Below are 16941 nucleotides of genomic sequence, written 5' to 3' on the forward strand. Positions count from 1 at the left end.
GAGATAAGAATATGAGAATTGATAATATATATGTGTGTAAGTAGATATGATTATATTCTTTGTTATGAAATTATTATTATTTAAGTAATAAAGAGTATTCTTAAATAATAAAAGAAAAAGATTACGTTTCTTAGAGAAGAAGAAACGTCGGGTTTTTATATAAACTAAAGGTTTATAATTTACTTTTAAACTAAAGGTTTTCAAGTAAAAGAAATATATGAACTAAAGGTTCATCGAGGTAGAGATATAAAATAAGGCTAAAAGTATTAAGCCGGATTGTATATCCGACTAATAAATGGTTATACTCGTACTATAGGTGCGAAATAGCAAGGGAAAGACCCTCGGACGGTGAGTGAAGCCGATCCCAAAGCGATAAGGTGAATACGCCCCCAAACTTTTATAACTTATTTTAAAATGAGTCAAACATGTTATATGAAAATTGTTTACAAGGAACTATGTGTTCCTAAAACCGTTATAAATAAGAGTATAAGCCTAGCCCTCAAGCTGTGGTATACGTGTGTCTGGATCCATACATAGGTGGTACTACGCGGTGGGCACGCCGCACCACCCTTGGTCGTAGGACGCTCTCCTGTAGGGAGTACGACCGTTGTGTATATTTACGGGTACTTAACTAAGTCGAACACTGCGGTGTTTGCTGAGGTGACCTAGTGTAGGGGCTCGAATTTATAAATGTGTTATTTAACTTTGTTATTCCTAAGCCACGTTGGGCCGAGGCAGGCGTAGTCTCGAGGGATAATAAAGTAAAAGAAAATATTTTTGCGTCAGCGTGTTCACCAGCATTCGTTGGGCCGAGGATGGCTCGGATTCTCTTTTGTATAAACTTATATAAAATGGTGGTTTTGTAATGATAAAACAAGTAATACTTTTATAACTTAAACGGATATTTTATAATCCCGTCTTTTGTAATATTACAATTTTAATCCACAAGTTTTATAAGACTTCGCTAATATAACTCTGATTTATTTACACTTGTGGTATCAACATATGCGTCGCACTTCTAGGCCGTGTTTTGGGGTGTGACAAAAAGAAACTAATATATATACAAAAATATATTTTTACTGAGTCACGAACTCACGAGCCGATTTTGAGCCAAGCTTTTCCAAGCAAGTTTCGAGTGAGCTGCGAGCCTTTTGAGCACCCATACTTTCCTTTATAGATCAATGACCTGCATAACATCATAGTACAATATAAAATTTGTATAAAATTTGATTATTTAGCTATCATGATAATTTAAAAAACCTTAATTACCCAAGCTTTTAGACATCAGCTGACTTGTTGACCAATTCCCACGCGGGTTGCGCTTCTTTGATGTTGTGTATGCTCTCTAAAGTCTAAAGCACCAACTTCATAATATTAGAATTTGAGATTTTGTTATGAACAAAAAGGGGATTAGAAGATTTGATACGTGTGGTAGTCAACATGGTCAAAATCATTGCCAAGAGTCTACAAATAGAAATATTAGCAGGTTTAGTATAAGATATGAAAATTTTTGATTCAAACCAAGTTTAGGATTAACATCGTACCCAAAGACCAACAACCATTGTTGTTCTGTAATTCCCGGAGAGTTGAGCACACATTTCTAGCACTTTGTTTTCTTCTTTTATTCTCCATATACTCTAAAATAAAAGTGTAACAAATATCAAACACTAACTACATAAACCATTATTCACAGTATACTCTAAAAATGTAACAAATATGAAGCACTATATATAAAACACAACACAAATTGGTCTGTTTATGCCTAACTATAGCATATATTAGTCAAAAGCTAAAAAATTAGATGGTGTGGAAGCTTTACCACACATAAAGCTCTGACCAATAAATTTTGAGGCTTGATATCCCTTTGAGACACTCCAATGCTGCCATGAATTTAGGCCATGAGAATCTGTTAACAACACGGTTGAGAAAAGGATAATTCCATGCTATTACTAAACTTCAACATTAAAAGATACAGAAAGAGCCATTCTAAAATAAAATAAAAATATGAGAAACATGTACAAGCTTGAGAATAAAACAAAACTTCATTTAGACTTGTATAAATGGTTTTGAACCAGAATATAGCATATGTATGAAAAATGTACAAAGAAAGAGCAGCTGTTGTTCATGGTTTTGAACCAGAATATAGCATATGTATGAAAAATGTACAAAGAAAGAGCAGCTGTTGTTCGCAATCACAAGAACAATTTCAATCTACAAGATTATATATTAAAGCACCGAAGTAGATTTAATATTCTCTCTCGCAAAGGGATTAAACGCCACAGCAGTGAGTGCTACCATGTTGAAACTCTTAAAATCTGCTGATAACTTTCGTGACTGCAGTTGCTAGGTGCTGACTGTGGATTTGGGATTGAAGAATTTGATGAACTGCAATCCTAATACAATCTAGTTACCTTGATTCATTCCTACTTTCGGTTATGTTAATAAAATAAAGTTCGTTTATTTTATAGCGGGTCGTTATCGGTTTAGTTGAATAGAATACGAGATGGACTTGTGTTGGGTAAATAGATATGAGTTATGGACTTGGGTTATGGAGGACTGAAGGAAAGACCATGGGCTTAAGTCCATGATCAAAAATATATATACCCTTAATCCTCCATTTAATTCATTTACACATATCCCTTACACCATCCAAAACACACACTTAAGATTCTCTCTCTAGTTCTCTCTCTCTCTAAACCGATATCAAGAAGGAAACCGAGAACCGACCCGAGGTAATGATAGTATTTTATTGTTTGAGCTTAAATCCGTTAGATATAATCATGAAACGACGAGCAAACACCGTTAAACCGTTTAAGTCACGAGATCCGGATGGAATCGGGTATAAACCGAACCTATGATGAGCTTAGGGGTCACCCTAGCTAAGATCTGGATCGAACGGGACGAAAAACGGTGAAAAACGAGCTAAAACCCGTTTTTCCGGCGAAATCGCGTTTTTCCGGCGGCTTTCCGGCAATGACGGTGCCGGAAAGGCGACGCCGGAAAGTGGTACGAGGTTAAGGGGGAATGTCAGGGAATGTTCTGACATTCCTGACCTAACCCTAGTTCGCTACAGGAATATAGCGAATTAAAGGTGATTACTAGCTAGTTCGTCCATGGGAACATAGCGAACTGATTACAATTCGTGTTCAATTCGTTAAGGGAAAAGGGTAACGAATTACCCTTGATTCGTTATGACCAGTTCGTTAAAGGAGATAACTAATTAGAAGGTCCAATTCGCTACTTGGACTGGTTCGCTACATAGACTGATTCGTTAAGAGTCCAGTTCGTTAAAAGTCCAATTCGTGTAAGTAACCAGTTCGTTAAAGGTTCCAATTCGTTACAAGAACCAGTTTGTCATGGCAAGTCAGTTCGTTAGGATAAGTAACGAATTAGAAGTTTAACAGAATGACAGAATGGTCCCTGGACTTACAAAAGAATGATTTAATTACAAATAAGCCCTTGAACTTTTAAGTAGCATATTATTCATGATTCAAAATGCTAATGGAAAATGTGTTAAGACGGTTAATGAAAATAAAATTTTTCATTAGGGGCTTCCGCCCGGGCTTAACCCTAGCCAGGGGCTCTGCCCCTTGGACCCCGCTAGGGGCTGCCGCCCCTAGAACCCAGCTGCCAGGGGCGCTGCCCCCGGACCCCCGTTCGTTGAGGGTAATAATTAAACTAGAAAGGCGATATGTGTAGTGATAGTTTACTGAAACGTATAATTATTATACAGTTAGTCGTGCACAGCTCAAGAAGGGAATAACCGTAAACGGTGAACGCAACCGCATTAAGGTGAGTTCTAGCCCCCACTTCCTTGTTATGTTTTCGGGGCTGTGTGCATACTCAATGTGATAGTTAATACACTTACCGTTAAGTGGTAAGTGTATGCCTTGTATGATTTATGTATGATGATTGCCTGACGGTGCGTGAACGATCTTCGGATATTGCATGTACCGTCAGGTGGTAGCTAAAGATGTGATCGCCATGTATGATGTAAGATAAGATGCATGTATGAATATATATGATGTATGCATAATGTACGTACGATATGTTAATGGTACGTGAACGCTCTTCGGAGATTACACGTATTGTCAGGAAAAGTATTTAAGAACAGGTATAGTATGAAGCTATGGAAGAAAGGGTACCGGACCCTAATAATATCCTAGGATGAAGGGTGACCGGACCCTAATAATAATATCCGAGGATGAAGGGTGACCGGACCCTAATAATAATATCCGAGGATGAAGGGTGACCGGACCCTAATAATATCCGAGGATGAAGGGTGACCGGACCCTAATAATAATGTCCGAGGTATGTAGGTGAAACGCCCCTTATAATGTATGGTTAGATATGAATGTGTATGGACGAATGATGAACATGATATGTATGTAATGCGTACCTTCGGGCACGTATATGTGTATGAAAAGTAAGTTATGTGATTAACTAGAACTCACTCAGCATAGCTGACTTTTAGTATGCACGCAGACAAATAGGTTTAGGCAGCTCGCGTGACTGAGGACACATGGCATGGAAATCGAAGATACTGGCATCTCGAAGAAATGTTGTGATGTTTTAAAGACTATGTTTTGTTTTAATTGACTACGAATGTTTTATAAGACATGATTGGATGGTTATGTAAAATGTTATGGTTGAAGTTTTATTATTCCGCGAAAGTTTTTGTTAACTATGATATTTAGAACTACGTTTATGAGTAAATCCAACGTTAAAGTAGGGCTACCGGTAACGAGGCCTTACACATTGATTCATTCCTCTTCCAATTTTACATAAACAAAAGGAATGATTAATTTTTTTCAAACTAAAGCAACGTAGATATAGAGGTTACCAGCCACGATGCTGGGGTATTAATAAATAAAAGGAAGCATCTGATACCTGTAACGCTTCTTTTCAAAGAAAGTAACCACAACTGCTTGAAGGAGAGGATGCCAGATGTCATAATATCATGAAAGCGAAAAGAAAAGAAGGGGCTGCTGTGTTAATGACACGTGTCTTAAAAAACCCTTCTTTTATTACATTAGTAGATATTTATGTATATAGCTTTGTTATCTTAGAATTTATATGTTACTAAAATAAATGTACACTACATGCACATGTGCCCATCAATATATTTTTTCCTTTTTCTACATTTATATATGCATATCAATTAAAAGATTTCTTTCAATAACTACTATTTTATCAACATTCAGATGTACATACATGTGAATATGATATTTACCCTTTGTAATTAGTCTTCTATATGACTATATACATTCACATTTTTGTAGATACTCTTTTATCCATGTTCACATATAGATGCGTGCGTGTTACATTTTTTCAAAAGGAAAATCGAAGAGAAGTGGGGAAACAACATTTTTCTGTTTTTCCTTTTCTTTTCATTAGTAAAACACATTTGAAGCATAATGCATAAGTTTTATAATAATCCATTCGGCATAAAACAAGCCCATATACATTCAAATTAATTTGGCAAAGAATATGTCCTTGGCTCTTTGCCATCCACATCACCTACTTTTGAACCAAAGATTTAAAGAGATTGGTATTGCTTTAGCCTTTAGGTAGTTTATGTGAAACCTTTTGGATACCTCCCAACAGAATAATTGTAACATATAACATATTATTCGGTAAAATTGAAACTTTTAGAACCTTGAATTACTCGTAACCAACAGGCGTAATTACTGAAGCCGGTGTCCTTGAAAATATTATGCAAGATGTAATTATTATATAACATCACATTAACATGCTTAACAAAATAAAAACAACCATTAAAAGGAGTATATTTACAAAAAGAAAAGCAAAAGCAAACAGGAGAAACAAAAACAAAGAAACGCATAACACCACTTTAGGCTTTATGTCGTTGACAATATGCAAGATGCAACTCTTTTGTTACATCATATCATATTATATCACCTTGATATGATACTCATTAACAAAATAAAATTAAAAGAGACCCACCCATCATGAACAGAATATTTACAAACACAAAAGCAAACGGAAGAAGTAGGAAATGAAGAAAGGCATCACACCCCTTTAGGCTTTTTGATATCATTTTCTTCAACCAGTAAACTCCACTGTAAGCCAAACACCTACAATATTTTTCACTACATTAAATTATGTAACACCCAATAAAAATATAAAATCAAAACAAGACCACTTGTTTGATCCAGATAAAATATGATGACGATGATATTAGGTGAATGTATCTAAAAGATTATGTCGACACGTTAGTAGTACCTTTCTTGATGTTGATGTTAATGTTAATTTGTCTTTTTAGATTTAAGTTTTGACTGTGGACCAACAATTTTGACTTTATATGTGATCATGTGATACCGCTACATCATCTCTACCGACTATCATTTTTTTTTCTTATTATTTTTATTCTCCCCGCCCATTCCCTGTGAAAAACTTTAAAAGTAATTATCTACCTTTAAGTTAAAATATAATATAAATATACTTTTAGCTTTTTATTAAGATATCATAAACATGAAAAAGAGAACTAACCATTTATAACAGTAGCCTAATCAAAGATAATAATAACAACAATCTATATGTTTATTAAGAGTAACCTTTTATAAAATAGTGACATTTAGTGACATTTAGATAAAATTACAGAGAATATCCTTTACGTTTGTATTAGCTTTTACAGCTTCATCCTTAATGTTTTAAAATTACTTAGACCATCTTTACGTTTCATTTTTGTTTCACTTTTCATCCATTATGACTAACTCTGTAATATTTTTAAAAATTAAATCAGTTGTTTTAAAAGGTAAATTAAAAATTAGTGGTAAAAGATCACCGGAGTAAATTTTAAAAGGCATAGGTTATTCTCACACAATATAGGTTATATGGACATCATATGCGCATATACAACTCATATAGGGGCTATACAAGCCGTATATGTGCAAAATTTTGTCCTTTGCGATTGAGAGTGTCAGGTGTTTAAAGCCTATACAGCTCGTATAAGGGTTATACGACCCGTATAGAGTGAAAAAACTGTCATTTGTACATTTGTTAGTCATGAGAGTAGGGGTGTTCAAACCAATCCGAATTATCCAAAATTCGGATTCGGATAGCAAATCTGAGATTTTTCGGATTCCGAACTATCTGATATATAAAATATATTATTTTTTAATATTATTTTATATGATGAAACCCTCCTTGTTTCAAAACATAGCCGCCAGTGAGTTTAGTTCTCCATCTCAGCCTCTAGAGCTATCCACGACCAATTCAAGCCTTCACAGCACCACCTCTGGTACTCGTCTTACCGTTAGTGTCAGTCTGTCACCACATCCAGGCTCAGTGGCAAAGCTTGGATGAAGATGTCGAGGGGGCCGGACAAAAATACACATTAAAAACACCGTAAATGAAGGGGACCGGGATAAAATTTTTGGTTGAAAATGGGTAAATTTACACCACGTATAAAAAATGTCGGGCAAAAACGGGTAAATTTACACTACTACGGAAAAAGACGGAGGGGATCCCTGGCCCCAACTATCATGCGCCCCTGTCCAGGCTACTCCAACCATCGTCTAATCGTCAAACACCGCAACCCCAACCATCGTCAATCATCACCGTAGCCCTCGTTGAGTCGTCTATCCTATCTCATATTTTTAGTTGATGTAAATTTGTTAGTTACATATGGTTAGATATGTAATTACAAGTTTGTCTCAAAAGACTTGTTAAAGTTACATTTACAGATTTGTCAAAGCTTTTATCACAAATTCTTAAATTGTTAGTTATGTTATATAGTTTGTTTGTTTGTTTTTTTCCAGATTTTCGGATATCCAATTCACTATCCGAACAGATATCCGAAATTTCGGATACGAATTCAGATAGTGAAATCCACAATCCGAAAGATCCAGATATCCGAAGTTCGGGATATCCGGTTTTCAACACCCCTACATGTGAGGGCTATAGGACTCGTACCCCCATATAGACCGTATATAGTTTAACACACAAGGGGGTGGTGTTTGAATATAAGGATCCTTTAAAACATTTCAAATACAAACGCAAAAAATGTTTTTTTTATTATTATTACTATTATTTTTGGAAAAATGTTGAAGGAACACTAACCGGACCCCGGGCAAATTACGGATAACCTGGGGGTTAGATAGATGTTTCCCACGAGGGGTTAGACCCGGCAAAGATGGTTCTTCTGATAACCTGCAAAACAGACCGTGAGCTCGTCACTGAGAAGGGGGGGTTCCTCCTTGTGACCACCCTCCGGCGTGAGAATCAGACTAGATTGCTCTTTAAATATAAATGTATATTAAGAGATTGCTAGAGCAGATATCAGGTATAATATGATGATAATGTGATAAGATATGATGATCATACCATTTGGGGTATTTATAGCCGAAGGTAGGTTTCCAAGGAGGTGTGGCCGGCTGAATAGTATTCCTGTTCTACCAACTGTGGCCTACGCACGTGCCCTGCTGGTAGTTGGTGGGTAGGCAGCGGCTGATAGTGACCAGGCCTGCTGTGTACTATTCCTTTTCCACCAACTGCCGGTTATGCACGTGGTATGACAGGAGTTGGTGAGTAGGCAGCGGCTAATAGTGACATACAGTACAAGAGCATGCTGCTCGCCATACTGTTGTCAATAAGCTGTCGTATCTTTAGTCAGATCTTTTGCCCATACCTCGTCAGGTACAGTACAGAAGATCTTCCCGTATCGTACGGACTGGCTTTTGGGCGGGAGTATTCCCCCTCCCGCCTTTGTGCGGGATTGTTCCCGGCTTTGCTCATTCCTTCAGGTGACACTGAGTGATTGAGAGCTAAGTGCCTTGTGCGTGTAGCCTTGCTGCGCGGGTGGCCTTCCCTGATGGCTTGTATCCGCAGCTGCGGGAACAGGCAGAGTACTTCATCATTGGGAGGCATTTTCTGCGGGAACAGCTTGTGTACTGCGCGTAAGGACGTCACGTCTCTGAGCATGGTTGGTCCTGCGGATCCAGTTGGTTTCTGCGCAGACGTCCCTCTTCAAGGTGAGTCTTGCGGGTCCAACTGGGCTCTGCTGGGACCTACCTCTTCAAGTCCCCCCAGTCCAATGTTCTTCTCATGAATGTTTAATAAAGTGAGGTGAACTTTTGGACTTAAGCAAAGGGTTTTGAAAAGGGTTTAGTTTTAAGGTTTTCCATGGGGATTCTTCTCGCGGAAGTCCTTGTCACTTGCAGAAATTCCCGACTTTCCTGCTTGATCTTTGGGTATAATGCGTGTAGGTCTGTAACCTCCTCGCAAGTCAGGAGCGTTGAGTCCCACTTGTGTGGATTCTCCATGAGGTTTTGGTAGTTTTGAACATAGTGATCAATTATGTTAAAACCACCAATTCCATCCTGGAGCTTCAAACAATGTAGTTCTCGACGTTCCCGCTATGCGGGGATGCTATTCCCGTTTCCGCAAGCATTGCCCAAAAGATCCTTCTTGGTTTCAATTCCCTGCGGAGCGCTAGGTATGTGAAGGGTTTTGCCTTAACACTGTACCCGCGCTCGTCTTACGGTTACTTTACTTCCAAGGTATGCCTGGCGTCCATTCCTTGCGGGTGCTAGGTATGTGAAGGGTTTTGCCTTAACACTGTACCCGCACCCGTCTTATAGTTACTTGGTTGCCGAGGTATTCTTGGCTTCAATTCCCTGCGGGTGCTAGGTATGTGAAGGGTTTTGCCTTAACACTGTACCCGCATCCGTCTTACGGTTACTTGGTTGCCAAGGTATTCTTGGCTTCAATTCCCTGCGGGTGCTAGGTATGTGAAGGGTTTTGCCTTAACACTGTACCCGCATCCGTCTTATGGTTACTTGGTTGCCAAGGTAAGAGGTATTTTCCCGCTTACTTTTGAATCTTTTTGAAATTCGAAGAGTTGGTGAAAGGATAAGAACAGTCCAAACCTCTGAAACGTCGTGCGACGATTTCTTCTGACTGTGTCAGGACGTGCAGGAAGTTATGGTGACGTGACAGTACATGGTCATTCCAGACGCCTTTTCAGGCGCGTGGCGCGATTTTTCGGGCGCGTGGCCGCGAAATTAATAGTACGCGTCCTTTCAACAGCTGTTGCCAGCTTGCTTTTTGCCACGTGTCATAGTTTCATTGCACCTTCGATTTCTCTCTCTTCCGCATTAAATGCATCGCATTAATTGCGATTAGTATATAAAGGGGGAGAGGGTTCTTTGTAATCCACACTTTCACCCTTCTCTTCTTCAAAACGATTTCCGGCGAATACTCACCTTTCAGTCGAGCATTCTCTTGAAATCGTTTTCTTCTTTCATCTGCAAGATGTCTTCTCGTGATCTCGAATTTACAGCCCAGGAGGCTGGGGTGTTTGCTGATGACAAGAGTACTGCTGGCGAGTGCCAGTGTGCTCTGCCTGTCGATCTGTATCAGTACATCGTCAGGAAGTTCATGCTCGAGTCCCTCGAGCCTGAGTTTCCTGAACCCCATCAGACGGTGTATGATGCCCCCAGAGGCAAGATCGGGGTATATGCTGCATTCTTTGTTTATGGGAATCTTAGGTTCCCATTGACAAAGTTTGTGTACCGTGTCCTGGAGAGGCACGGTGTGCACTTGACCGAGGTGCACCCGATGGCGATCGCCAAGGTTCGCCATTTCGAGTGGGTGTGCCGGATTCTGGGCATTGAGCCCTATGTCGACCGCCTGATGACCTTCTACTCTTGGAGGTGCATCCAGGGGTGGTATACGTTGATAACCCGGATTAAGGGTTTGAAGATTAGCGCAACCGAGCGCAGTCTTCGCTCATAGAAGCGTGAGTTCTTTTTCATCTCCGCTCGCGCCATCCCCCTTGCCATGAAGTTCAAGAATGGGCAAGTACTTCCCAGCCTTCACGCCTCCAACTACCAGGAGGCGGAATGGTTCTCGAAGATATCCCGAGTCCAATCTCCGGTTTACCGGTTTTCGGAGTCCGGGATGGTGATGCTCGGGATGAGCCGGGTGTGGAAGGATGCGGATGCGCAAAAGATCCCAATCGTCCTTGAATACGGTTCGAACTCTGTTCCTTACGGTATGCTCTGTTTCTTTTTGTTGATTTAGAATAACTTCTAACTTCTTTCCTGTTTATTTCAGAGGGAAACGACTTGCAGTTGCTCCTGTATCCGCGGGAGGCTGACAGTCCCGCTCGGATGGGTACTCGCGCTCTAGACGAGAACGAGTTGCCCATCCTAGAACAAACGGCGGATCGGTTCGTGGAGGTCTACACGCTAGGCCACGAGATCCTGAGCGCCAGGCGGCCAGGTAAGGCGGTATTCAACCCTCGACCCCTCAATGTTGAAACCTCTGCTGGAATTCCTCTAATCTTATGTTCTGATGAGGAATCCGCAGATGGTCCTCCGTTGGTGCGGAAGAAGAAGGCTGCCGGCGGGAAGGGGAAGGAGAAGGTGGCCTCCACTGCCGATCCGGTGCCTCGGTCTGACTCAGAGGCCGAGAGCGAGGAGGTGGCGGGGAACCCCGGTGGTGATAAGACCACCGCTCCGGAGGCTGCGACTGTCACCTCCGGAGAGCCCCGGACGACGACGGTGAGCGGCGCAAAGAGGCCGGCTCCATCGGGTTCGTCCCCGCCTGTCCGCACTTTTAGGCTCAAGAAAACCCGTAAGTACAAACTTCCTTTTATCTTTAACTTCATAGTTTTCCATCATTAATACTTATCTTCTTTGTGCAGGCGTGGATGTTGACGCATTCCAGGGTGGAGCGCAGAGGAGTACCCCTCCGCCCATGACGGTAGGCTTGGTCAGCCTACCTGAGGCGACGACCCAGGCGGCTGCGCCTGCGCCTGCTTCCGCTGGTTCAGTTGCTCACTCCGTTGAGCCGACTGTTCCAGCTGTGATGACGTCACCGCCGGCTGTCAGTGCCATTTTTACCGCATCTTTCACTGAGCCGGCGGTTACTTTTGCTGCGGATTCCGCAGCGGCGACCGAGGCGGCTGTTACCATGCCTCCTCCGTCATCGGCAACGACGGCCGATCCTTCAGGTATGCATGGGGCTTATCGCCAACCTCTGCCTCCTTCCCATCTGCCTGACCTGTTGGATGGATTTCCCTTGGGTTCAGGTGATGGGTTTGGCGGCTATCGGCCTGTTATTGACCTGGACCCCGGGCAGATTACGGATAACCTGGGGTTAGATAGATGTTTCCCACGAGGGGTTAGACCCGGCAAAGATGGTTCTTCTGATAACCTGCAAAACAGACCGTGAGCTCGTCACTGAGAAGGGGGGGGGGGGTTCCTCCTTGTGACCACCCTCCGGCGTGAGAATCAGACTAGATTGCTCTTTAAATATAAATGTATATTAAGAGATTGCTAGAGCAGATATCAGGTATAATATGATGATAATGTGATAAGATATGATGATCATACCATTTGGGGTATTTATAGCCGAAGGTAGGTTTCCAAGGAGGTGTGGCCGGCTGAATAGTATTCCTGTTCTACCAACTGTGGCCTACGCACGTGCCCTGCTGGTAGTTGGTGGGTAGGCAGCGGCTGATAGTGACCAGGCCTGCTGTGTGCTATTCCTTTTCCACCAACTGCCGGCTATGCACGTGGTATGACAGGAGTTGGTGAGTAGGCAGCGGCTAATAGTGACATACAGTACAAGAGCATGCTGCTCGCCATACTGTTATCAATAAGCTGTCGTATCTTTAGTCAGATCTTTTGCCCATACCTCGTCAGGTACAGTACAGAAGATCTTCCCGTATCGTACGGACTGGCTTTTGGGCGGGAGTATTCCCCCTCCCGCCTTTGTGCGGGATTGTTTCCGGCTTTGCTCATTCCTTCAGGTGACACTGAGTGATTGAGAGCTAAGTGCCTTGTGCGTGTAGCCTTGCTGCGCGGGTGGCCTTCCCTGATGGCTTGTATCCGCAGCTGCGGGAACAGGCAGAGTACTTCACCATTGGGAGGCATTTCCTGCGAGAACAGCTTGCGTACTGCGCGTAAGGACGTCACGTCTCTGAGCATGGTTGGTCCTGCGGATCCAGTTGGTTTCTGCGCAGACGTCCCTCTTCAAGGTGAGTCTTGCGGGTTCAACTGGGCTCTGCTGGGACCTACCTCTTCAAATGTATATTTTAATGTTAATATAATCCTAAAATGCAACCAAAAGTAGGGTTTATAATCCACTGATACATAAATAAAATATTATTATTATCTACAACTTTATGGATTAGAATGAACTAGCTAGAACAAGCCATACCTTTTTGTCCGCAACCGCCTCATCCCCGGAAAATGACTTTATCCGCCATCTCCATCAACGGCAACAAACACTCCAGCGAAAACTTCCGGCCAAACAAATACGTAAAACTCGAGTTCGAAACTCTCAACCTCCGAATCAACTCCGGCGAGACCTCATCCGGAGTATACATATACGGATGCCCACCCACACTACCAGTCCAATTCACATTCGTCAGATTATACTCACTCCTTTCGGATCCTCCATCGATAACAGCGTCGGAAAGTAATGCTCCTCCGGATAACACGTATCAACGTCCGTACACAGTAACCTGAACTTCCTCCACACCTTCCGGTCCTTTATTATCATCAACGAGTGAGATCTCGTTAATATATAAAACTGTGACCCGATCCGAAACTTGTCAAACGGTTTCTCAGGTAACATTACGTTTTTACCCCTCGCTATGTACCTGTCCCATAGCTGTGGCTCTTCTGATAACACCTCAATGTAACTGAGTCGACTCGGTTGACGACTCGGTAATGTGAACCGAGTTGAACTCCGAGTTAACCGAGTCGACTCAGTGAAGAGAGTTTTGTAAATGAAATGAAACGAGTGGAGAGGAATACAATGCTGTGAGACGAGAGCAAAGTAAGCGTTTAACGGATCGTCGAGTACGGCGGTGGCGAGGAGGCGGCGTGCGGCGGAGATCGGCGTCGGAGACGACCGTTGCGTTTTCTTCGCCGGAATGAAGCGGTTATCGAACACGCCGCCGGGAGGCTTGACGTTGGAGTCCGGATCGGCGTGTACGTATATGTTATACAGTTTCCGGTTACTCGGATTATTAACCGGATTGAAGAACTTTTCCCAAACCGGAGCGAAATGAAGATCCGTGTTGGTGAGGAATGAGAAGGCGATTTTAGGTTTAGCGTTGGTGTTGCCGAGGCGTGAAATAGATCCTGTACGGTGGACGGTGGATGTAACGGCTCGCCGGAAGAGTGCCAGGTCATCAAGCTCGTCTGGTAAGGAGATTGTGAGGCGTTTGGGCGGGGGGATACGTAATGCGAAGAGGATGACGAGTGGTAGGGTTAGTAAGAGTGCGAATAACAGGACGAATGGAGTGTTGAACATTGCTTCTCTTTCAATTGGTTGGTTGGTTGGTTGGTTACTGTGTGTCTGTGTGGTGGTGTTATTAATTGGGATTGAGATGAAGAAGATGAAGATGGTGGTGATGACGTGGAGTGAATATTATTATTAATTGGGAAGATGATGGTGGTGTGGAGGATGTGTTTGGGGTTATACACAACATTATCATTCCTTGATTTAACGGTTTGGATGAGCACAACACAACTTTTTTGTAGATACGTGTACATAATACTTTATATACACTATACATATCTATCATTATACGTGTACATACTAGTTTATTATATACAAAATATTTTTTTATTGAGCGGTTGTAGTGTAATCGGTTACCTGCGACTTCAAAATAATGGTGTTATCCCTTATCAGTGACATTAACTTGTTGGAATCATTCCTCCAAGAGGTTATTATAAAACTCTTGTTAAGTATGTTAGATACGTAGTTTGAAATCTAATGCGTCCCCTTTAGGGGTGTGCAAGAAACCAAAAAAATCAATCTGAAATCGAAAAATTCGAACCGAAACAAAAATCAATTGTTTGTTTTTATGTTTTTTCTATAAACTGAACTCACGATTTGGTTTTGGTTTTACATGTAACAAAAACCGAACCGAACCGAATTTTCTAAATTTTGTTTTTTAATATTTTATATTAAATATTTATAAGATTTATTAAATACGTAACTCAAATATTTTTGGTAAAATGTACTATAGTCTATTATTTTACAATAAAGAAGATTATTTATACCTAAATTTATTATTTTTTGCCAACTTTATTTTCGGCCTATATTTTTCAAGAGCAAATGTCAAAAACCGAAAAACCAAAATCGAAACCAAAACTGGAAACCGAAACCGAACGGTTTCAAATACTACAAAAACCGAAGTTTTGCGAGCTTTTTTTAAAACGACGACTTTCTTGTATATAGGCTAACACATTCTCCAAATTTGGAGAGTGCCATTGTCACACTCTGGGCAGACTATGTTGTCTTAACTAGGCAGACGCTGGCGTCAGAGTTGACAGAGTTGGGTGTTTCCTCGGGAAATCATACCGTTGGTTGCCACTTGACAGTCGTTGGGGTGTGTCAAGAGCAGAACTCTCTGGTGTAACGCACGGTGGGATGAAAAGCCGGGTGAGCTCATGATTTGAACTGATAACCTTGCAAAAGCCGCTAAAATCCTTCATTGCTATAATCCAATAAAAGTGACACAAATGTGGATCGAAACTAACTGAAACTAACTAATTGAAGGATAATTGATAAATATAAAATAATAAATTTAATAAAATTTGCTACGATGGGCAACAATCCAACATACAACACATATAGCGCGTAAACAAAGTGAAAGCAAAAATGGAATGGAATACATCATTGCTTTTAGTAAACCATTTGAAACTTGAATCAAATAATCATAATAGTAGTAGAAATTAGGGGAGGAGTTGAACATGAATGGGTACATTTTCTCTTAGAAGACATATCCATAAACTCGTTTTGTTTCTATTGAAGTTAATAATTGGGTTGACCGATCTTTTCCAATCCGCTTCATATTCGTCTTAGTTTGGTAGGTCGGGGAATTGAAATGTCATCGGCTCTTCGTTTTATCTATTCCAACTCGAAGGAGTACATAGGTCATTTGTTTGGCACTTGTGAGATCGCTTCAAGAGTGTGGATCTCAATTACAAAATGGCTTGAATGACCGCCTATTCAAACCATCTCCTATCTCCAGGATACTGATTTGGCTTGATTCGTTATCAACTCTGAGCAAGAAGAAAAAGCTCATTCACAATATTATTCTCACAACGTGGTGGGTGATTTGGAGATCTTGGAATGATATTTTTTCGCACAAAGAAAGGAGAAAAGATCCTATTCGCATTGCTATCATTACTAACTTCTTTTGGTGGTTAAGTAACATAGATAGTAAATTTATTGTTAGCGAACTTGTGGAGAAGCGAAGTTAATGACAACTTCGCATAGTCTGTTAGGCGAAGTTGTCGAAGTCTTTATAAGCTTAGGTTACGGCTTGTTTCAAAAGGTTCGAGGGAGAACGTGTAATTGTGATTCGATATCACGTGTTGAAGTGTTGCAATACAACGTGTCTTATCAGTATTGTAACGTGTGTTCGTGTTCGTTTTAACGTATTCCACATCTTATACTCGTATCGTGTTACGTAGGGATTCCGCACCTACGTATTACGAGATAATCCTGTGTAGATCCGGCTGGGAACCTACAATTGGTATCAGAGCATTTGCTCGTGATTGTGTGGTTCGGGATTATCACACGAGTGTTAAGATCGTTCCGTTCGACTATTCGCGGAACGAGTTTACGTTGAAATACCTAGTTTTATGTTTTACCCATCTCCCACCATCAAATATAACCCATTACACCTTCGCATACCTCGCAATACGTCAAACTAAAACCTGCAAAAACCTTGTGTTCATCAGGCGAATTTGCCGCCACTGTTCGTAGGGTTTAAGCGAAGTTATCAATCAAGCGAAGTTGAGTATCAAGCGAAGTTAAAGATTTAAGCGAAGTTGAAGTTAAACGAACTTATCAATTAAGCGAAGTTGAAGTTAAGCGAAGTTAAAGATTTAAGCGAAGTTAAGCTTAAGCGAAGTTAAGCATAACTTCGCCATCTGATCA

The 16941-nt window shown here is 41.1% G+C and overlaps 1 pseudogene across 1 annotated transcript; it reads right to left on the reverse strand.

The window, feature by feature from the left end:
- Nucleotides 1-5761: 5761 nt before the first annotated feature.
- Nucleotides 5762-14316, reverse strand: LOC143538713 (glycosyltransferase BC10-like; annotated as a pseudogene). The gene is made up of 2 exons (XR_013136302.1): nucleotides 13195-14316; nucleotides 5762-6098 (listed from the first exon to the last, which is right to left on the reverse strand). The product of XR_013136302.1 is annotated as a glycosyltransferase BC10-like (transcript).
- Nucleotides 14317-16941: the final 2625 nt, after the last annotated feature.

Source organism: Bidens hawaiensis, unplaced genomic scaffold (genome assembly GCF_021521415.1).
Source record: "Bidens hawaiensis isolate Kalapana, Puna unplaced genomic scaffold, B.hawaiensis_p1.1 tig00011691_1, whole genome shotgun sequence".
Classification (NCBI taxonomy): domain Eukaryota; kingdom Viridiplantae; phylum Streptophyta; class Magnoliopsida; order Asterales; family Asteraceae; genus Bidens; species Bidens hawaiensis.